The following is a 24,980-nucleotide window of genomic DNA, read 5'->3' as shown; positions in this document are numbered from 1 at the left end:
TGTGGTTTGTGAGTTTGAGCCCCGCGTCAGGCTCTGTGCTGATAGTCTGGAGCCTGGAGCCTGCTTTGGATTCTGTGTCTCCCACACTGTGTCTCTCTGTCTCGCGCTCTCTCTCTGCCCCTCCCCCACTAGTGCTCTGTCTGTCTCTATCTCTCAAGAATACACATTTTTTGAAAAAATTAAAAAAAAAAGGGGGGGGGGGCATAGGGTTGAGCCAGAATGGTGATGTCAGGGAATGACTCCAAAGGTGTTCTGAGGAGTCCCGAGGAGTCAAAAGGGCAAACTCAAGTTCAGTCTGCACATGATTTAATTCGCAAAGAATCTGACCTGCAGAGGAGGTGGAGCAGTTTCAAAGCTTCTGCTTGCTGCTTTATCTCCTTCAAGTGCGCATCTGGTTCAGCAATTTATAGGTATCTGAGAACTTGGACCCAACATGGGAGAAGAAGGAAGTCAGCAATGAAGGGAGACTCAGACTCCTTAGTCATTGGCACGGTTGAGGGTTCATCTGAAGTGGAGACCTGAGGAGGTCAAGTGCAGGTGCAGTGAGGGGTGTGGTCTTATCGGACCTCAGCCTAAAATATGCATACATGAACTTCTCCCACTGGTATGCTTACTGTGCACAAGGGCAGAGGAGATTTTCAGATCCTCTTTGTTACAGAAGAGATACAACAAAAAAAAAATCAATTAAAAATAGAGGATCTGAACAGATTTTTTTTCCTAAAGAAGACATACAAATAGCCAATAGGTACATGAAAGTATGCTCAGTATCACTAATCATCAAGGAAATGCAAGTCAAAACCACAGTGAGATATCACCTTATACCTCGAAGCATGTCTATTGTCAAAGGGATAAGAGAGAACAAATGCTGGTGAGGTTCTGGAGACAAGGGAATCCTTGTGCACTATTGGTGGGAAATGTGAATTGGTGCAGTCACTGTGGAAAACAGTATGGAGGGTCCTCAAAAAAAGTTAAAAACAGCAGTACCATATGATCTCGAAATCTCACATCTGGGTATATATTTAAGGGAAATGAGGTCACTACCCTGAAGAGATACCTGCACCCTCATATTCATTATAGCGTTAATCACAATAACCAATAGCCAAGAAATGGAAATAACTTAAGGATTCGTCTGTAGATGAATGGATAAAGAAAATGAGGCATACACACACACACACACACACACACACACACACACACCTATATACACAATCTATTTCAGCCATAAAAAGAAGGAAATGTTGCCATTTGTGACAACATGGATGGACCTTGAGGCATTATGCTTAGTGAAATAAACCAAACAGAGAAAGATAAATACTATATGGTATCACTTATATGTAGAATCTAAAGTGTTAAAATCATAGAAACAGAGAGTAGAATGGTAGTTTCCAGAGCCTGGGGTCCTAGGGAAATGGGAAGATGTTGGTCAAAGGTACAAACATCCAGATATAAGATGAATACGTTTTGGAGAGTTAACATACAATATGGTGACTATAGTTAACAATACTCTATTGTATAACTGAAAGTGGCTAAAAGAGTAAATCTCAGTTGTTCTCACTATACACACACAAAAGAAGAAGGTAATTATGTGAGGTGATGGATGTGTTATTATGGTAACCTTATTGTGATAATCATTGAGCAATAGACATGTATATCAAATCAGCAGGTTGTATACCCTAAACTTACACAATGTTTTATGTCAATTATATCTCAATAAAACTGGAAAATTTTTTTCCAGAATATTCCAGAAGCCTCTGGTTCACTCCTATTTGTAAGCTATCCCTTTGTTCCTGTCACATCTGGCCTTGACCGCTTTTTACGGTCACATCTGGCCTCAGCCCTCTTCAAATGGAAGGAGTGCAATTCTGAAGATCCCTCTTTTCTTTCTTAACCTAACATCTGCCTCCGCTGTGTCATCCTCAACCTTTGGTTTCGGTCTGGTTCTACTTACTTTCAGTGCTTAGCTGAGACAAACTCTGCAAACCACGGGATAAATTAAGCTCAGGAGCAGGCTGCCTGGGTTCATATCCCAGCTCCAGTTTTTTTGGGGGTGTTTTTGTTTCTTTGTTTTTTTATATTTGTTAATGTTTATTTTTGAGAGAGAGAGACAGAGCAGAGTGTGAGTAGGGGAGAGGCAGAGAGAGAGACACACACACACCGAATCCAAAGCAGCCTCCAGGCTCTGAGCTGTCAGCACAGAGTCTGATGTGGGGCTTGAACTCATGAACTGTGAGATCATGACCTGAGCCGATGTCGGATGCTCAACCCACTGAACCACCGAGGTGCCCCCGAGCTTCAGTTTTTACTAACTTTGTTATTTGGGGGAAATTATTTAACATTCTCTGTTTCAGATCCCTCATCCTATAAAGCACCTCATAAGCTGGTTTGAAGGAAGCGTATACTACTGATAAGGTGCTCAGCAAAGTGTCTGCCCTATAGCAAGTGCTCCTAAGTGTTAGCTCTTACTAACGTGTTTAAGCAGAATAGGTAACTCTTCTTGAGGGCTTCTCATCAGAGGAAAGCAATCAATGAATGGTTCTATCTTTAGTAAATGGCAAAGATATTTTTGAAAAAGCGCGTTTATTTTTCTGCACAACTATTTTGGGCACCTACCCTGTGCCAGACAACATGTGCTTAATAAGGTCTTCATATAACACTTTGGAAAATCTATTGAAAGTGTCCAGGGATAAATTATTCCAGTAACACCAAGGGCTGGTGGGTCAAACCAAGAGGTCACTGTATGCTTTCATTAATATCACATGTGTTTTTCCAAAGTTGTTCCACCGGCAACAGCAGTTGAGTTGTACAATGAACAACTGCACATTACTATCATCAACCTTGACTATAAATCTTTGAAAATTTGTGTGCCATGTTTTTATAACCAAATTTGGGTCTATAATATGGCTGTGCAGTAGCATCTGTGATGCATTCACACTGATATTGCAAATATGACAGTCGCCAGAGACACCCTTCTCAGAATTGTCTAACTGTGGTACCCAAGTCCTGGCCCTGCCTGTTTTGCACACGAACGTGATGAAATTTCACCTGGTGAAAGCGTTAAGAGCGGTAAAGAGCGTTGCTGGATCTCCAGGGATGTGTTTTCTCAAGGTGGTCCTTCTTTTGACAGATTCTACATTTCCATATCGTTTAGCTCACAGGCAAAACACGAGGACAGCTTGTCACAACCTGAGGAGGAGCTGGTGGGTCATAACTGATCCATAGATTAAAATTTTCTGGATCAGGCATTCCTTTTGAGAGCTCTTTGTAACCAGTAGGTCTCTAAGATAACTGTAGCTATATAAAGGAGACGAATAATGTAAAAGAAGCAAAAGAGCCAATGTTGAACCATATCACCTCCTAACACGCATTAATAAGTCATATTTTATAGAATTTTTGGAATTTGTAGGGAATATCCTAACCCTTTTATGGAGATTAAAATATAGGCCTACTTTTATTTCATCCAATGTTCTTACCGAGGGTTGCATCTGACCTGCAACGGGGGCTGTTAATTCTTACAAAGAGCAAAACAAATAACAAAATACCAAATAGCACCAGCCAACTTTGGAATTCTTGCAAGAATCTGGATGGGGATTCAGAATTCTAAACATAGTGTTCCAGGGAACCACGCAAAAGGATCAGCGTTGACAACCAGTTGGAACTTCCCCTTTCTATTTTAATCACCCCATCACATACAGGATAGTAACATGTCAAGATGATGACTTTGACCAACTGTTATCAGGGAGCCTGATAGGTGGCTCTTAGAGCCACGGATGTGTTAACACTGGGTCTGGGTTATTGTGAAGATAGAAATTCGTGGGAATCCAGGAGAATGCAGGAGACTGCCCTGGATATATGTGCACATGAGAGGCAAAAAGGCAGAGATGAGCGCAGGAAGCCAGAAGGTAGCAAAAAGCAGAAGGTGGCATCAGAATTTGAGATACGGGGAACTAGAAATAGGGAAGAACCCATGGCAAGAAGAGTTTATAGGACTCATTTGATTTAACTTTGGGTAGGGTACATTGTTGGCTTCAGCAACAAAATCATCTGCATTTGGCCTTCAAAAACAGCCAGAAAAGATTTTCAGGCTAAGGAATTTTGAGTTTATTCTGTAAATAGTGGTGATCTAAAAGATTTTGAGCAGGAGACTGCTGTAATCAAAATTGATTTTTCAGTCCGTGACAGAGTATCTGGTGTTGGACTAGCCTTCTTACCACAAATAATTAGAGAAGTGGAGAATACTTATGAAAAAAAAAATTTGTCAGACTTTGGATAGCAGGCACATTACTTGAGCCAAAGTGGAGAGACCTTATTGAAATTCTGAGTAGTAAGCAGAGGTAACCCACCCTGAGCAAAGTCTACTCTAGACCCACCTGAGTAAAGATTTATGATAAATTTTCAGAGGATTAAACAAATCCACAAGTAAGTTACTTCTTCCTAGAATAAGTTTCACAATTCAAGGAAAATAATAAGACACATAACAGCATAGCATTCCAAATTCTCAAAACATAATAAAAAATTATAAGACATTTGGAAAAGCAGGAAAATGTGATCCTCAAACCAAGAGAAATAGAAACAGATCTGAGAGAGATGATAGAATAAGCAAAGATGTTTAAAATATCTATTTTAATTACTTTCCAAGCTTTAAGGAAAATGTGACCATAGTAAGGATCAAATAGGACATCTAAATAGGGAGACAGCAATGAAAAAGAAAAAAAAAATGAACCAAATGGAAGTTTTGTACTAACAAAATATAATATCTGCAATGAATAAGTCATTCAATGGGGTTAACAGTAGATTGAATCGTGCAGAAGAAAACAAAAATCAGGGAACTTGAAGACAGGGTAGAGATTATAGTATGTAAAGGAGGAGAAATGGTGGAAAAGAAAGAAAAGATATTCAGGGATTTGTGGGACAATATTGAGAGTCTAACACAATATCAAGAGTCTCAGAAGGAGGAAAGAGGTTTAAGTACAAACATATTTAATGAAATAAGCATGATAAAATGTTAATATGTGATGTAAAAAATAAATCCACAATTCTCAGAAGCTCAGCAATACAAAACAATGGCAATGCATCAACTTGTTGAAAGCCACTGATACAGAGAAAATTTAAGCCAGAGGGCAGGAAAACATATTACTTATAGAAGAATGGTAAAAATGATTGCTATGTTATTGTCAGAAGCAGTGCCAGCCAGAAAATAATGAAACAACATCTGTAAAATGCCAAAAGAAAAAAAAAAAAACAGCTAACCTAGAATCTTATGTATGTGGAAAATATCTTTTAAAAAGGAATGTGAAATAAAAAAAATGTTTGTTTGCAAAGCAAAATTGAGAAAATGTATTACCAGCAAACCTTTGTGAAAAGGCAGTTTAAAGGAAGTTCTTCAGGGTAAAGGAAAATGATGGCAGGTGGAAACTCAGATCTGCATGAAGGAATGAAGAGTGTAGAAAATGGTAAACATGTGGGTAAATACAAAATCATTTTTGTTTGATAGTGGATTTAAAGCATAGTTTGCTTTTTAAGGGAAAAGTAACTGACCATGTATTGTAGGGCCTCAATTCATGTACAAGTAATGTGTATTACAACAATGGCATAAAGGGGGAGATAAAATATATCACGTTAGTGTTCTTTCATTTTATCTACATGGCATAAACTACTTGAAGGTAGACTATGAAGAGTTACAATGCATATTGTAAACCCTAGGAACCCACAGCACCAATAAAAATAAAACAAAGAAGTTGAGATCATAAGCCAATAGGGAAAGACGCAATATTAAAATACTTAATCCAAAGGCTGCTAGAAAATGATGAATAAAGAACAATAGGAGACAAATAACAAAAAATAGCAAGATGATAGACACAAGCCCAACAAGATTGATATTTACATTAAAATATTCACTTTTCCAGTGAAAGACAGAAATTGTTAGACTGGATAATAAATGATACCAATACCAATAATACCTATTTCTGGCGTCGTTCAGATAATACTCGTGTACTTACTAAGTAAATCAAGTCATGGTGGCACATATCATCTTGCACGGTGCTTCTCTTGAATGAGAATATCTGTGCTAACAATGCTTTTGATTTCTTCTACTGCAAAACGACCTTGCAAATTCAAAACCAATCTTCAGTAATTCAATTCTGCGCGTATTTGAAAACAAATATTAGGAATGTGTATAATTCCATGTAGCTACCACATCTGTTTTAAAATAAGGTTTCAAAGTAATGAGAATGTCTAAAACAAAGCATTTGGCTATGGAAACATTGGGATAACAAACACATTTAAAGGATGTTGTAAATTCTGGCTCTTTACCCGATAAAGATAACCATTTTGAGTGCGACCTGAATAAATATTCACAGTTGATTCAGTAATATGGAGCTAGTAACTGGATAAAAAAATAGGCTTATGAAGATGGGGGGAAACTAATGGGAATTCAGTTCACTGTGTGCATGAAGCAAATAGAAGAAAGACATGTGAGTGTCTAGGCTATCCATAACATTACCAATGAGTAGGATCCCAATCTACTCAAGATAAAGTAATTATACTACAGAATCATAGAATTTTAGAGTGATTAAAAAAAAGGAGGAAAATAAATGCACTAAATCCTGCAATTGAAGAGAGAAATTGTCACTCTGGGCAATAACAGCAAAGCCCAAGTATATGCTATTTAAAAGGCACAAATTTAGTAAAAAGACACAAGTAAAATGAAAGTGGAAAAAAGGAAGAATTATACCACGTGAACTCTATCAGAAAGCTGGAGTGGCTATTGTAATGTCAGACAATGTAGATTTTAGGACAAGGAGTACTACCAAAGAAAGAGACATTTCATAATGTTAAAAAGGCAATCCATCAACAAAAAAAAAAAAAAACAAAAAAAAAAAAAAAGAAAGAAAGAAAGAAAAGGAACAATTGTAAAAGTATATGCTCCTAAAGCAGAGTTTCAGAACACAGTGAACAAAAGTTTCCAGAGCAGAAGTGAGAAATTACCAAATCCACCATCACAATTGGAAATTATTTTCATTCTCTTTCAGTAATGTATTCCTAATCATAAAATACACCCAAAACACCCAACCTCTTTATGGTATAAAAAGGTTGGGTTGATAACAACAAACAATTGACCCAAATGACCTTTACAAACACTTCACCCAGTAACCATAGGATAAATATTCTTTTCAAGTGCACGTGGACCATTTACCAAGATAAAACTATATTCTGCATCATAAAACAAGTCTCAACACTTTAAAAGTATTAAAATTATACAGAGTGAGTTATCTGGCCAAGAGAGAATTAAATTAGAATAACAAAAAGATATCTGGAAAATTCCTAAATTATTTGGATTTTTAGCAATGCATTGTTGTATAATCAGGGGGTCCAAGAAAAAATTACAAGAGAAATTAGACAATACAGGGAACAGAATGTGTGTGTGTTTATATGTATATATTTGTATGACAAAATTAAAGTGGTGCATAGAAAGAAATACATAGTTCTGATTTATAGTACCCATAAGTTATGCTAGAAAAGGAAAGGATTATAATCAGTGACCTAAACATCTAATTTAAGAAGATAGAAAAAGAACTATAGTTGACCCTTGAACAACACGGGTTCAAACTGCCTGGGTCCATTTATACACACTTTTTCCCTGTATACAAATACAGTATAGTACTGTAAATGTATTTTCTCTAACCCTGCATTGTTCAAAGGTCAACTGTGATCAAACCCAAGCTTATACTTAATGGTAAAAAGGTAAATATTTTCTCCTTAAGATTAAGAACAAGAAAGATACCTGCTCTTCCCATTTCTATTCAATATTATACTAGAGGCCCTAGTTTGTATAATAAGACAAGAGATAAAAGACATAAATGTTGGAAAGGAAAAGTAAAATTATCTTTGTTTTCCAAAGAAATAAGTGTGTATGTAAAACAAAAATCACTCAAAGGAATCTAAAACATAAAATCTTCTAAGGCTAATAAGTGAATTTACAAGGTCATAAGATATAAGATAAATATATGGGTATAATTGTTTTCCTATACTGACAGTGAACAGTTAGAAAATAATTTTTTTAAAAGAATATGGGGTGCCTGGGTGACTCAGTCGGTTAAGCAGAGGGCTCCTGGTTTCTACTTAGGTCATGGTCTCATGGTTCATGAGTTCGAGCCCTGCGTTGGGCTTCCCACTGATAGTGGAAAGCCTGCTTGGGATTCTCTCTCTCTCTCTCTCTCTCTCTCTCTCTATACCCTTCCCCTTCTCTCTCTCTCTCTCTCTCTCTCTCTCAAGATAACTAAACTTAAAAAAAAATATTGTTTACAGTATGTGTAAAATCTTTACATTTCAGATTACAAAACACTGTTGAGAGACATTAAAGTAGATATAAAGAATGAAGAGATATATAACATGTTGATGCATTGAAAATCTAAAATTACAAAATGTAGCTCCCTTCAAATTTATCTACTGATTCAATGCAATTCCAATCAAAATTCCTGAAGATTTTTTTTTTGTAGAAATTGGCAACCTGATTCTATAACTCATATAAAACCATAAAAAATCTAGAATAAGCCAAAATAACTTTGAAGAAAAAAAAGCTGGAAAAGTCATAATACCTGATTTTAGTATTAGATCCACATGTATATAGTTTTGACCAAGACACCAAAATACTTTATTGAGAAAAAGATTTAACAAATAGGAATGTAAGAGCTAAACATCTCTACAAAAATCTACCTAGATTCATATTTTACATTACATAAAAACTTTAATTTAAAATGGATTGGAGGGGCACCTGGGTGGCTCAGTGGGTTAAGTGTCTGACTTCAGCTCAGGTCACGATCTCAAAGTCCATGAGTTTGAGTCTGACAGCTCAGAGCCTGGAGCCTGCTTTGAATTGTGTCTCCCTCTCCCTCTCTCTGCTCCTCCCCAACTTTCTCTCTCTCTCTCTTTCTCCCTTCCTCTCTCAAAAATAAATAAACATTAAAAAAAAACTTTAAAAAATTTTTAAAAGATAAAATGGATTGGAGATTAAAGGTAAAAATTAAAAATATAATACTCCTGTAAGAACAAAGGGAAAAATTTCACTCCACAACCTTGGAGTAAGCAATAATTTCTTAGCAAGGACCCAAAAAGCATTAACTTGAAAAGAAAAAATATATATATTAGGCTTCATCAAAATTAAAAACTTCTGGGGGCGCCTGGGTGGCGCAGTCGGTTAAGCGTCCGACTTCAGCCAGGTCACGATCTCGCGGTCCGTGAGTTCGAGCCCCGCGTCAGGCTCTGGGCTGATGGCTCAGAGCCTGGAGCCTGTTTCCGATTCTGTGTCTCCCTCTCTCTCTGCCCCTCCCCCGTTCATGCTCTGTCTCTCTCTGTCCCAAAAATAAATAAACGTTGAAAAAAAAATTAAAAAAAAAAATTAAAAACTTCTGCACATAAATATTCACAGCAGCATTATTAATTTATAATAGCCCAAAGTGGAAACAACCCAAATGTCCATCAACTGGTGAATGGAAAAACAAAATGTGCATCCCTGCATGGACTACTACTCAGTGATAAAAAGAAGCGAAGTCCTGATCCATAGTAAACATGGAAGAACCTCCCAGACATCCTACTAAGTGGAAGAAGTCAGGCACAAAGACCACATAGTGTGTTTCCTTGTGCTTGGAAGGTCTACAGCAGGCAAATCTAGAGACACAGAAGGCCGATGTGGTTGCCAGGCACTAGGAGTGGGCCAGGGGATGGTTCACTGTAAATGGGCCTCAACTGTCTTGTTAGAGTGAGGGGCATGTTCTAAAATTGGATTATGATGGTGGTTGCACAATTTGCTAATTTCATTGAAAATCATTTGATTCTAGGGGTGCCTGGGTGGCTCAGTTCGTTAAGCGTCTGACTCTCGATTTTGGCTCTGGTTGTGATCATACGGTTGTGAGGTCAGCTCCACGCTGGGTGGGGAGCCTGCCTAAAATTTTCTCTCTCTCCCTGCTCTGTCCCTCCCCTGCTCTCTCTCTCTCTCTCTCTCTCTGTCTCTCTCTCAAAAAAAAATGATTATACGCTTAAAATAAGTGAATTCTGTAGAATTAAATTACGCCTCAATACAGTTGTTAAAAATCATTAGAAATCGTACAATGAGTTAGAAGAATTAAATGAGAGGACAGGACAGAAGATATAAATGAAAGCACGTTTAAAAATGTTTCTACTGCGCATGTATAACCCATTTAAAAATTAAACACATTTAAAAAATGCAATGGCTTTGGGGATAAATAAAAAATGATACTACTGATGGCATGAAATATAAATACACATCAAATGCTTGAACAAGATCTGACAGACTTCTGTGATTAAATCTCTAAATGTATAAAATCTCTTTAAAAAGCGTGAAAGAGGACTTAAATCCCCGGAATGGCATGCTGTGTGTCAGCAAAAGAGCTCATCGTTGTAAAGATATCCATTCTCACTAAATCAATTTATAAACAAAATCAAAATTCTGAAGACTTTAAGAAATGAAACCAAGAATCTTGACTCTAAAATTCATCTCTCCCTATCAAATACGCGCGTGGACTAAATAGACAGCCACTGCTCTGGTAATTGACAAATAGAACAATGGGAAAACATTTCCATAAGAAGACTTGCGTCTGGAAACAAGTTCAAAAATTGGAACAAATGAGGAGGAGGGCTCGTTATTGAATTTGATTTTACTGCCAGACCAGTGAAAACAAGTTTCAAGCACAGATTCAAGGTTAAGTATACAAGGAAGAGAGAGGATGCGGCACACTTCTAACCCTCATGCCTACTTTCATGTCACACTGGGTTGCCCCTGAGTACAGCGATGTCTCTGCCAGCCCTGTCCAGGCGTCCCACTTCTCACATCCAGGCTCTGAAAGGGCCAAAACGAGGGATGAGGTGGGGACCACCTGGCAGGGGAATGGGTGGGTTGTGTTGACTGCCTTTACCTGCATCCAGAGTCTCTGGGAGGTATTTGGATCTCTGGGTCTTTTCCCAGGAATGCTAAAGTCCTAGCCCAATGATCCTGGGATCTGGAAGGTGCTGCCCAAACACCTTAATCCCTCACTGGGGCAGCCAACTTTGCCTTTTCTGTACCCTTTCAGAGCCCAGTTCACAGAGCTGAAATCATAGATCCAGTTTAGTTATGGCCACTCCTAGAGAACCATTAGGATCCAGTAGATAATCAATCAATCAATCAATCAATCAAAACTTCTCATATTGGAAGACAGTGAGTGTGAAGAAAATGAATAAGCAAACCAGAGAACAGGATAATTACTCACAAAAATTCATATTTGATGGTTTTTTATCTATATCTATACCTATACCTATACCTATACCTATACCTATACCTATATGTATATTTTTATCTATATCTATATCTATATCTGTATCTATATCTGTATCTGTATATGTATCTGTATCTATATCTATATCTATATCTGTATCTATATCTATATCCATCCAGAATATATACATGTTCCCTTTGACTCCACAGTTCCATTTCTAGGTATATATTTAAGAGAAATGAGAACATATGTTCACAAATAGACTTGTACAAGAATATTTTTAGATGATTTTTTTCAGAATAGCCCTAAATTATGAACAATTCGAAGTTTATCCATAGGAGAACAAATAAACTGATATACATCGATAAAATGGGATATTACTCAGCAATAAATAGGAATGAACTACTAGAAACCCATAACAACGTGGATAAATCTCAGAAACATTATGGTGAGCAAAAGAAGCCATGCACGAGAGAGTACGGAATGTCTGTTTTATTTATATGAAATTCTAGAGCAAGTTGAGTCTATGATGCAAGAAACCTGAGCAGTGATTTCCATCAGAGGGCAAGGGTTGGGAGTAGTCGAAATTGACTGAAGTGGGATGGTAACCAGCCTCCAAGATGGCCCTCCATGATTTCTCCCCTTGGTTCCCTCCCACGTTGTACCACGTTTGGTCTGTGTGACCAAAAGAATAACGCAAAAGTGAAGGCGTGGAATGCTTCTTCTGAGTTAAGGTTATAGCTTGAGTCTTATAATGTCTCTCTCTCTCTCTCTTTTTCTCTCTCTCTCCCCCTCCCTCCCTCTCTTCCTCCTCTCCTTCTCCCTCTCTCTCATTCTCTCCACTACTCTGGGACTCTGCATCGTGTTGTGAACATCCCTGTGGAGAGGCCAGCATTGATAAGGAACCAAACCTCTTGCCAACAACTGAGCGAGCTTGGAAATGAATCTTCCAGTTCCAGTCAAGTCCATAGGGACTGTGGTCCTGGTCACCTGACTGACTGAAGCTTTATGATAGATGCTGAGCCAGAACCACCCAGCTAAGTCACTCCTAGACTCTTCGCCCTCAGAAATCATGTGAGGTAATAAAACAGAAAGCTTGTTGCTTTGCATTGCTGAGTTTGGGGGTAACTTGCTATTTAGCAAGATGTATGTAGTACAGGTGGGCATAGGGGAGCTCTGAGGGGTAGCAGAAATGTTCTATATCGCGACCAAGGCATCGGCTATTCAGGTTTATGTATTTGTCAAAAAAATCATAGTGCTGAACACTTAACACCCGTGAATGTATGTAAATTGTAACTCAAGAAAACATATTCTGTATATAAAAACACTTAGTTTCAGCAGTGAAAGAGTACACGAAGAGGTGAAAATGGCTTTTCAGAGATGAATTTGTATAAAGCTTGGCACGTTTCAGAAATTTTCCAGAACAACGTGTGAATGGCTTCTCAAAAAATGTAGTTGAGAGATTTTTATGTAAGTATCCAACACTTGGGCATGGGCCTGGGAAGATGTGATTCTAAATGAACCTGTTAGCAGTTAATAGGGACACCTGAATAGTATATACCATTGCTTCTCATGGTTTATGCCATACTTTGTAATATATGGGCAGACTCTTCAATTCTATTCTATTGCTGGCAGTTTGGGTGGTGAGATTGTTTCTGAAGATAGGTTCCATATATGAAGGCATGATTCTCTAATTGCAAAATTGTTAAAACCATAATTCTCACATGCGTAGATAGTATCTGTCAAAGTTTAATTAATGGGGGGAACAGCAGAACATCGGAACTAATTTCATAAGGTTATGAGAAACTGGAGTTTATTTTATTTTTCAACGTTTATTTATTTTTGGGACAGAGGGAGACAGAGCATGAACGGGGGAGGGGCAGAGAGAGAGGGAAACACAGAATTGGAAACAGGCTCCAGGCTCTGAGCCATCAGCCCAGAGCCTGACGCGGGGCTCGAACTCACGGACCGCGAGATCGTGACCTGGCTGAAGTCGGACGCTTAACCAACTGCGCCACCCAGGCGCCCCGAGAAACTGGAGTTTATATAAGAAGTTGGGGAAGGGACTGTTGAGACAATATTGTGAAGGTGGATACCAAATTGCTTAAGCCATTTCCATTGTGTTATCTTACATACCAGACAGGGAACAAAAAAACTCATCCCACTTATCAGTTTACTGCAAAGTAATCTCTAACTTTCCAGAGTTGCATGAGAGCTGAGCTCTAACCAATTTTGAGTCAAAATTGCATTTTTCAAGATAATACGATTTCCAGATTGGCTTGTTAGAAGATGCCCTACTACTGGGGTATGTGGGTGGCTCAGTCGGTTGAGTGTCTGACTTCAGCTCAGGTCATGATCTCGCTGTTCCCAAGTTCAAGCCCCACACTCTTGTCTCTCTCTCAAAAATAAATAAACATTAAAAAATATTTTAAAATTCAAAATAATTTTTAAAAAGGTGTCCTACTATTTATTTTTAAATTATTTTCTTTTTTTTAATGTTTATTTATTTTTGAGAGTGAGGGAGGGAGAGACAGAGCACTAGCGGGGGAGGGGAAGAGAGAAGGAGACACAGTCCAAACGAGGCTCCAGGCTCTGAGCTGTCATCACAAAGCCTGATGTAGGGCTCCAACCCACAGACCGCGAGATTATGACTTGAGCCGAAGTCAGACGCTTAACCGACTGAGCCACCCAGGCGTCCCACATTATTTTCAATATATCTTAAACACCAGTAAACCTTATGTTGACTTCAGATTGGGGGTCCTCCACTCATTTTTGTCTTTTGTCTTTGCTGTTCCACAGAATGAATGTATTGGAGGGGTGCCTGGGTGGCTCACTTTCTTGAGTGCCTGACTTCGGCTCAGGTCATGCTCTCATGGTTTATGAATTTGAGCCTCAGTTGGGCTCTCTGTTGTCAGCTCAGAGCCTGCTTTAGATCCTCTGTCACCCTCTTTATCTCTGACTCTCCCCTGCTCATGTTCTGTCTCTTAAAAATAGATACACATTAAAAAAAAAAAAAAAGAATGAATGTATTGGAAAAATGAGTCAGCTTAGCAGAGGGTACACAGGAAATGAGCGAAGGCCCCAGAAATGCTGCAGGTTATGGGTGATGAGTGCCTGGACAGATGCTGGCAGCGGAAAGTAAGAGGTCTTATGAGAAAGATTCCATGTTGTTAGAATCAATAAGGTTTGGCACCTGGTTGAACATGAAGGACAAGGGGGAGAGTTCCAATGTGTTGAGTCAGGGGGCCAGAGAACCATTATAAAAACAGAAACCTTCTGCACTTGGGGGCAGGGAGAGGGGGGCAGCTAGAAGGAGGAGTCAGTGAGGCAGCAGGAGAGGAGAGCCAGGACAAAGCAGCAACTTGACTTGGGGTGCCCTTGACTGATGGTTCAAAGCATGGCACTGGAGTTCTATAGATAGAGGTGTAGGTTTAGGCAAGTTACCTCATCTCTCCAAGCCTGTTTCCTCTCTTATAAAATAGGGAAATGATAGCTTCTTCTCTGGATCGTCATGAAGATTAAAGTACAAGAGAATGTAAATGTATGGCACAGTGTTTGCCACATAATCGCCATGTGGGAAGAAGTGAGTGCCTAGCATGGAAGGGGAGCTCCAAAGGATGATGCGGTAAAGACGGGATTCAGGAGAATGCAGACTGAGAAGAGCCCACTGGATTTTGTATTTAGGGTGTTGCAACCTTCGATGAGAACAATTTTAAGAGACAAGCAGGTGGGGGTAACCGTAAACAGCGAGTGGGGTCTTGAAAAATCGGGAACAATGAATGTAGGCGTTGTTTTTTTGATGGGGTTGAGAAGGCAAGCTTCGGGTAGATCAGGGAGTGGCATGGCTGAGGAACATTCTTCTTCATTCCAGCTTTTCTGAGAGCAGGGAACACTGGGAAACACTTGTATCCCATTTGAAGGGAAAAAATGGAAAAAGATAAAGGGAATTTGAGTTGAAGAAAAGTGCGGTGAAATATACAGCTGTGTTATCACAGTCAACGGGGAGACAAGCTGGTCTGCAGAGACCAAGGAGGTGGGGTATGTTCTTGAAGCAGCGAGCTGGGTGGCATGGGCACAGGGGAGAATCTGACAGGGAGACCGTGCAAGGTGAATGACAGAATTAAGAAGCAGGTGTGGGGCAGGGTAGGAAGGAAGGAGGGGTGACAAATGGCCTGTGTGAACAGGAACGGGCTGAGGAAGAGGATGGCCAAGGTCAGGACAAAGAATAGCTTTAGGAAGAGTGAGTAAGACATGCGGCAAGCTGGAAGCGGGTGGCCAGCCGAGAAATTTCTGAGACCAACTTTTAAGTCCAAGGACGATCAATTACAGATGGGCTCCCAGGCATGTCTCCGCCTAAGTGTGACTGAGGCAGAGTAGAGGTGAACTTTGTTCAAAGTGTAGGAACCGGCGGGTGGGAAGTAAAGCCACAGAAATGGAAGCATGAGAAGTGGGTCAGCAACAGTGGGGCTCAGCACTCACCCTTTGTGTCAGGGGGTCCAGACTGGAACCGCCCTGTGAGAGTCCTGTCAAGCAGCCCAGGTGGGCATCATTAACAAAAGGGTGATTCTGAAACCAGTTCCCGAAACCCAGTCTGTCCCCTGGCCTGTGTGCCGAACAGCTTCTGAAGGCCTGTTGGGGGCACAGGGAACCTTTGGCTCCAGAGTCAGGGAAAGAGCCTCCAGCGTCTTGTGATTTAGCTTCACTCAGAGAACTCTCTTGGAGGGTCTAGGATACCAGGTTCTATGCCAGCTGACACTCACCAGAACTAGAAGTCTATTATGTCTATAGCCTCCAGAAAGCCCTAACCCCATGTAACCATCACTCCAGGGGGGGAAAATGACTGTGCTTTCCAATTAAGCAACATTGGGTGGAAAGGCTGAGAATTTCTGAAGAGAAGAAGTTGGTTTGGCCTCAGAGCTCTTTTTTTTTTTTTTTCCAAATTCACATTTCAGCTTGAGAGTCTTAAACCTCTTTGGGTTATGGTTTCTATTTGTTTCTGACAGGACTGTTTTCACCCTGGAAATAGAAGCATGGGGGAGGCTTAAGGCATGGTTGTGAAATGGAAGTTTTCCAGGAATCTCTTATTTACAGATAATCCCAGGCAACTCTGATTAATTATGTCTGGGAATCACAATTGAAAAATACTGCTCTAGGAATACATTCTAACTAAAACCCCTCTCACCTAGGTGTCAAGCAGGAAAACGAGTACGTACTGATTCGTACTCAAATGTGAATGACTGATAGAAGATAATTGTGTCAGCCTCCTGTATGTCAGGATACAGTTACATTGTAGCAGCAATACACACTTAACTAAAAAAAAAAATGACATATTAGTACTGGTGGAGGGATGTCTTCCCAGGTCATCTGAAATCACATCATATTGCAGGGGACTATAAAGAAACATGCCCTCATAAAGAATGGTGAATATATAAATAATGAATGAGTAAATGTTCTCTTGACTATTAAGAGTTTATAACAATAAACACACATTCATTTAAAAACAACAACAACAAAAGCAACATCCCTTGTGGATTAACAAGTCTTTTAATGAGCATCCGGGCCAAAAATAGATCAATGAGATAGGAACCACACCTTATGATTGTATAACTCTTTAATTTTGTACAGTGTCCTTCTCGCTAAATCCCCCAGTTCTATTCGTTACCATCATTATCTTTTTTTCCTAGATTTAAGTTCAGAAAGCCTGCTTTGCTCTAAGTGGTGGAGCTATAACCCAAACACGTGTCTCTCAATCTAGCACCAAATCTTTCTGGTACTTCACAGTGGCCCCCGACATCATAGCTGACTGTGCAAAGCCTTCTTCAGAACTGTCCTCCCTCAGCATGATTTACCACTTGACCCATCAGATATTTTCTGCTCCACGATAGATCATGTTTCCAGTGTTTGTAAATATCCAGCTAAATTGTTGCAGCTGTCTGGTTTCATGTTGAGAAAGAGCATTTTTGTTTTGTATGAGGAAATATATCTCGATGGAGAACAGTAACAGCAGTTTTCGTCATCAAAGAGGGTGAGACTTGAACTTGAATAAGAGAAGCCAAGAAGTACACCTGGCAAATCTGGGAGTGGAGAGAAGGGGTACTAAAGATGTTGGGGGGGGGGGGAAGAGAGGAATAAAAGCACAGAGAAAGGAATGTGGGAAGAAGCAAGAGAAAAAGGAAGGGAGCCAGGAAAGAGGAGTGTTCAGGAAAGAGGGTTGGGGTGAGGAAGTATAACCGGCCCAGGGGCCGGTGCAGGATTTCTAAGTCGGATGACTGAAGGTTTAACCACTTCTTAGGGGAAGTAGTTCCATGGAGAGTGTGGCATAGGGAATGTTATGTGTTGCACATTTGTGGCTGTGATCGATGCCATCAGCAAGAGGTTCTTCTTGTCAAAAGAGCTTTCGAAACTCTCTTTGTGGTGACTCTTGGAGAAGCCATCAGCAAAGCAGATCCCTGCAGTCTGAACATAAATAGCATCCACTCAAATGTGGTGCCTGCAAACATCCTCCAGGGTCAACAGTGAAAGATTCATCAATGGGACCAGTAGCAACACTTTATTTATTTATTTATTTAGTTAGTTAATTTAAATTCCAGTCAGCAAACAGTCTAATATTAATTTCAGGTGTACAATTTAGTGATTCAATACTTAACAGCACCCGGTGCTCATCACAAGTTCACTCCTTAACCCCCATCATCTATTTCACCCATCCCCCCACCCACCTTCCGTCTGTCTGGTCGCTATCAGTTTGTTCTCTATAGTTAAGAAGGACCAGGGGCACCTGGGTGGCTCAGTCCGGTGAGCGTCTGACTTCAGCTCAGGTCATGATCTCCCGTTCCGTGAAATCGAGCCCCGCATTGGGCTCTGTGCTGACAGCTCAGAGCCTGGAGCCTGCTTCAGATTCTGTGTCTCCCCCTCTCTGCCCTTCCCCCACTCATGCTCTGTCTCTTTCTCTCTCTCTCTGTCAGAAATAAATAAACTTAAAAAAAAAAAAAAGAAGGAACAAAGGGACATTGCTGAGCTGTCAGAACCAGCAGAGCAACCCCACTGGTAAATACTTGTGACTTAGGTCTATCTCTGTATCCTTAGTGATGCCAAGTGTGTCCTTTAAACTCGGTCAGATGAGCTTTTTAAAGTGCCTTTAAGGGCAATTTAAAAAAAAATTTATTTTAACGTTTATTTATTTTTGAGACAGGGAGAGACAGAGCATGAACGGGTAGGGTCAGCGAGAGGGAGACACAGAATCTGAAGCAGGCTCCAGGCTCTGAGCTGTCAGCACAAAGCCCGATGAGGGGCTCGAACTCAGGGACGGCGAGATCATGACCTGAGCCGAAGTCGGCTGCCTAACCGACTGAGCCACCCAGGGGCCCCAAGGGCATTTTTTTTGGGCACAGAAGACAAGTCAGAATTTGTTTTGGGTTTCAAAACTAATCTTCTATTTGTCAAAGTTAGAAATTTTAAAAATCGGCTTTATTTTGGGTAGAGTTCACCTTTAAAATCATCTTATGCCATTTATAAGTCTAGCACATTTTAGCAAACTTTAACACCAGGTTACTCCATTTACAAATTTAGTAAACTAAAGATCTTCAAATATTTTAAAACTGCATTTATAAATTGAACATATTTAATAATCTTTCTTAAGTACTTTGAGTATTTAACTCTTATATTAATTAATTCTTATATATTTAAGTTCAGAGCTTCCAATGCTATATATAAAATTAAATGTTAGGTATAAGTAAGCTTAGTAAGAATTCCACTGAAAATTGCAAGTCTAAATCAATTGCTCAATTATACCTTTTTTCCCCCCAAGTAAGGTCTATACCTAACATGGGGCTTAAACTCAGGATCCCCAAATCAAGAACTGTGTGCTCTACTGACTGAGCCAGCCAGGTGCCCCTCAATTGTGCCTTTTGAAATAGAGTTATAGGTCTGTCATTCCAATAGGTTAATTTCTCAGGATTACAAATACATAATGTCAAGCATGCAGATTCCTCAACACACAAAAATTATACTATGGTCATGGTTTTCATTACACAAATGTGTGTGTATGTTCCTCCCTGGTCTAAATACCAATGAGCCAAATGTGGGTCTTGTATTTCTAGTGCCTCAAGCCTTTTAATGATTGTTAAAAAGTGACCCAGTTATTTATGGGTACACCTCATGGATGTACCTCAATATGTGATCACAATTCCAAGGTCATTGTATTGACAAATTGTATAAAAATAGGCAAAGTATAAATTGCACACGCTACTCATTTCAGCATGTGTGTTCAGGTCTTGCTAACGAATCTGTTTGAAATCGACTTAATGTCCCTAGTTAGAGAAGCCGTGATGGCTACATAGTGATATTTAGTACTGCTATAATGGCATTCACATCTTAGAGTCACCATGCTGGCGCCCAGAGCAAGCAAAATGAGGCAAGCAGTCTCCCTTGCAGAGTGATGTCTGGAGTGTTACAAGCCAAAGAGATATTCAGGGTTTTGTGGTGAGGATTAAGTGAGATAATCTGTAAAGTCGCCTAGCAGAGCTTCTGGTGAATAGCAAAGTGTTCAAACAGCTAGCTGCAAAAGGAATGGACTGCACAGAAGTTGTAATAGAAAATTAGAGACCTTAAAGTAGCTTTAATTCCCTGTTACGATCATGGCCTCTATCTCTGTCCTTACCTTTACTCTTGGGGAAGGGACTGCAAACACTCGAAGGCAAGCTGTACTTCGTATTGTTAGTCATGATCCACAGAGCTTAGTCACTCTGTGTACATGATACCTTTTGCATTAGTCAGGATGGAAAAAAGAGAGAACCCAAATAGAGTGGCTCAAACAGACACACATTTATTCCTCTCTCACATAACAGTGTACGGGTAGCCAGGGGCTCTGGGGCTGGCAGATGGGTATGCTTCAGAAAGTAATTCAGAATCCTGGATTCCATACAGCTGGCTGTTCCATCATTCCCCAGGGTGTGGTTCTCATCCACTTGGAGGGAACTGCGTTTCCCACTGATTCTATGCTGTAGCTCATCTAAAGGAGAATATATACTGTTTCTGCTCAACTTGTGATATGGATACCAGTGCTTATCATACAGAAGTTAGCCAAGAACCTTGGTATTTATTTTGTAGATAATATAACATGTTTTTCTATGGAGATAATTGGTTTAAGATTTTATTCTGCTACTGCTTAAGCACCAGCATGAAGGCTTTGCTTGTAGAAAGAGGAATTATCCTATATTTAGGCAAAGCATGCTATCCATGTGAAACCAAGAAGTGATTTCTTCCTAAAAATAGCCTCTCCATATGAATTTCCACCATTAACTGTTCAGTTCTCCCCCATTTTTCTTATCACTCCAATGTACATGTAATTACTACTTAACTAGTATAATCTGTGCTCTAAAATGCTTAGTCTACAGTCATTTGGGAATAATGTCTTAGGGATGGAAAAGAAACTAACAGTTAAATTTCTACTATTGCCAGAGACTATGCTAGGTTTTTTTTTTTTTTGCATATTATCTTTTTTGTAGCATCCAACGACTTGGAACTATCCCCCTTTTACAGATGAGGCGTCTGTGACTTATATTAGAATTTAAGTGACTTCCTCTATATTAGACAGGAGGTTCCTGGGTGGAGCAGTGGTCCTGGAGAGAAAGGGAAACTCAAAAGACATGTGTCAACTACTTTGTGTAAAGAGCTCTGACTCAGTGGCGTTGTTGGGTCTGTCTTTGGTCACAAATTAGCTATATGGCCTTGGACACATCCTATCACATCACTGGGCTTCATTGTAAAAGTGAGTTGGGTGTAGATATTCTCTAAGTTGTATTTTGTTCAAGATTTCTTCTCCATTGTCTCAACTTTGACTTCTACTGAGTATTTTGAGCACATGCCAACTGATAACAATCCATCTTACCAGGAAGGTTATCTGATAATACTTTAGCTGGGTTCTAAAAGTGCAATGTTGTCTTTTTGGGAGCTTTTATGAAACAGCGTTCAAAATCTCTTGTTTCATTTTTACAGTTGGCCTTGAAGTGTTAAGAGGTAGCTGTTAAGAAACTCAGAAGCTCTCTTACCTAATGTCTCTTGGCTGACGGGGGCTTTGGTGAAAGAAACACAAGACTTGCTCTCTGATTTGGCCCTCCAACCAGCTATGAGTCCTGGAAAGTTAGCTCCTTTACTCCTATGCTGAACATTAAGATTTTTTCTGATCTTTACCAATTTGGTAGTAAAATGTTCTGGTACTAATCAGGATCCCACACCCAATTCCAATTCCAATGTGTGTGTGTGTGTGTGTGTGTGTCGTGGGCAGGAGGGTTCCCCACACCAACAAACAATTCTCTGATAGCATCAGATCCCACAGGTCAAAGGCTCAGTCCCACAAGACTGCCTCTCTACCCCCACCCACCACCACTTGCAAATCCAGATGTCATTCGTGCCTCTGACCAGTTGGCTATAGACCAGAAGCTCCAACGATCCCCTTCCTGGGTTTGATTAATTTGCTAGAGTGGCTCACAGAACTCAGAATAGCATTTTACTTACTAGATTACCCGTTCGTTACACAAGGATATAACACAGGGACAGCTAGTTGGAAAGAGACACGTAGGGGGAAGTAATGGGAAAGGGCTAGGAGCTTCCATGCTCTCTGAGTATGCCACTGTCCCTGAATCTCCATGTGCTCACCAACCTGGAAGCCATCTGAACTGCCTATTATTGGGATTTTGTGGAGGCTCCGTTTCCATCCCGCCTCTCCTATCTGAAGGATAGGGAGAGAGTGGGGCTGAAGAATCCAAGCTTCTAATCATGGCTTGATCTTCCTGGTGACCAGTCCCCATCCAGGAACCCACGTTCAATAGAACAATGCTTCTAGTGTTCTTTTCACTTAGGAAGTTATAAGGATTTCAGGAGCTCTGTGCTGGGAACCAGGGACAGAGACCAAAATATATATTTTCTGTTATTTCATAGGTAGTTAAAACATATAGTATTTGTTTTAAATGTCTTTTTCATCTGATGGCCCAAAACCTTTATACATACTTATTGGCCATTCGCTTTTTTCCTTTGTAAATTGTTGAGTTGATTAATTTTTTTGAAATCATTTTTCTTAGTGACTGGTAAGGTCTCTTAATGAATCAAGGATAGTAAAGACTGACATATAAGATGAACCTTTCTTTCTTCCAGTTTTCATTTGCCTTTTAATTTGTTTAATGTATTTATTTAAACTGTAGATGAGAAACAGTTAACATTTTCATTCCAGAAAGCCTCAGATTTTGGGAGATATCACTATTCCTAGGGTTATATGGACATATAAAATTTTAAATGTTTATGTGATGATAGGTCTATCTTTTCATTGATGCTTTCTTGTGCATTTTATCATGGTCACTAGTCTAGATATGTCTCTGTGAAGATAGGAAATGCCAATTATTTCGTCTTATTATCTAACAATGACCAGGAATATGGAGCATGCATAATAGAAGTTTCTCCAGTAAATCAGTAGAAGGTGTATGGGAAACATTTGTTCTATTTGCATATTGTCCCCTGGGTCACTTTAGCACTGACTGAATAGCTGGGATCCATGTTCATTGTCGGTCCTGGCCAACGTGGGCTTGGACATTCTGGAATGGAGGTGGTTGACCACTGGCAATCAGGTTTAAATTACATTGAGGAGACTAGAGAACAGAGTTTGTAAACTGGTTTTAAATGACTACAGAAGGTTACCGGAGGAAGAATTTGCCACAGAGACAATAAACTTCACATGCCATTACTGAGGCATACATTATGCCATAATTTCCTTTCCTTGAGCCTTTACAATAAGGGGATTTGTTGTCTAAATTAGCTTAGATGTCATTTTGCCTGGACTTAGAAGGGTTGCATATCCTTTTATGTTTATCTGGGACATCTTCTATGGACCTTCCACCTCTCAGAGCCAAAATTCAGAAATTGCCAATGTCCCTTCATTGAGAATATCATAAAAGTGTGTGTGTGTGTGCGTGTGTGCGTGTGTGCGTGTGTGTGTGTGTGTGTGTGTGTGTGCAGGAAACAGGAACGCTCCTGCTATAAACAGGGATATCTTAGTGTTATCTTTTGCTTTAGGGTATTTGGTCTTGAATCACACTTGACCCATGGTTATATCCTTGACTTTGGAACAGCACAAACTTTTGGATTCGTATCTGTTCTAGGGTCTGCTTTTGCAGGAATAGAGGTGTATTTTCCTAGAGTGGAGACCAAAGTGTTCATCATCACTATCATGTAGACATAATGTATAGAAATGTAATTTAGAAATTCACAAGTAATGGGGCACCTGGGTGGCTCAGTCGGTTAAGCATCTGACTCTTGATTTCAGCTCAGGTCATGATCTCACGGTTCATGGGTTTGAGTCCCACATTGGGCTCTGGGCTGACAATGTGGAACCTTCTTGAGATTCTCTCTCCCTCTCTCTGTCTCTCTCTCTCTCTGCCCTTCCCCTACTCACACACACTCTCTCTCTCAACATAAATAAATAAACATTTAAAAAAAATAAATAAAACTTCACAAGTTAAAGTCAGAAACATATTTGTTATAATACATGTTCACAAATAACACATTTCACTGTTGGAAAGTAGAAATCCAATGGGAGAAGGAAGAAAACACAAGTCGTTTACACTCCAACTCATGCAGATAATAATTGCTAAGAGTTTCGAGTTATTGTCTCAAACAGCACTTTCTGGGTGTGTGCGTGTGTGCATGTATACACATGTTTGTGTGCATGTGTGCACATATGGACTTGCCAGTGTATGTGTTATTAAAAATTATTAACCTATATTCCATTTGAAACCTATTTTTCACAACTTTAGTGAGATATAATCAACATCTAATTAATTACACATATTGAAATTGTACAATCTGGTAAGTTTTGACGCATGGATAAACCTCTGAAACCATCACCACAATCAGAATAATTAACATATTACTACACCCAGAAGTTTCCACACATCTTTTGAAATCACTCTCTACTACTCCTCCCACCCCATCCCCAGGTATCCACCGATCTTTCTGTCCCTGTAAATTAGCTTGCATTTTCTAGAATTTTATATAATGGAACCAGGCAGCATCTAGCCTCATCCAGCCTCTTTCATTCAGCACAATTATTCTTAAATTCATCCATGTTGTTGCATGTATCAATACGCCATTTCTTATTGTTCATAAAAAATATTTTATTAAAAATTTGATTTATTATTTTCATTGTTCATACTGTCTTCCTAATGCCTGTGGAAACTTGCATTCCTGATATTGGTATTCGTGTCTTCTTTCTTTCTTTTTTTCCCCTAGTCAATGTGGCTAGAGATGTATGAACTTTATTCATTTTCTCAACAAACCAGCTTTTGGTTTCATTGATTTTTCTCTCTTGTTTTTCTGTGTTTTATTTCCTTGTTTTCCACATTGATTTCTATTATTTCTTTCCATATACTTACTTTGTCTTCCTTTGCTCTTCTTTTTCTAGTCCCTTTGAGTAGCAGCCAAGACTATTGATTGGTGGATTTTATTCTTTTCTGATTTAGTGCTGTAAAGTTTCCTGTAAGTACCACTGAACTGTTTCCCAAATTTTGATATGGTATGTTTTTGCTTCCATTCAGTCAAAATACTTTTGAATTTTCCTTTCAATTTCTTTGACCCGTGGGTTATTTAGAAGTGTGTTATTTAGTTTCCAAATATTTGAGGATTTTCTAGATAACTTTCTGTTGTTGATTTCTGATTCTATTCTACTGT

Source organism: Lynx canadensis, chromosome A3, assembly GCF_007474595.2.
Source record: "Lynx canadensis isolate LIC74 chromosome A3, mLynCan4.pri.v2, whole genome shotgun sequence".
In the NCBI taxonomy this organism is placed as follows: Eukaryota; Metazoa; Chordata; class Mammalia; order Carnivora; family Felidae; genus Lynx; species Lynx canadensis.
The sequence above is the reverse complement of the archived record's forward strand: the minus strand, read 5'-3'. Positions refer to the sequence as shown.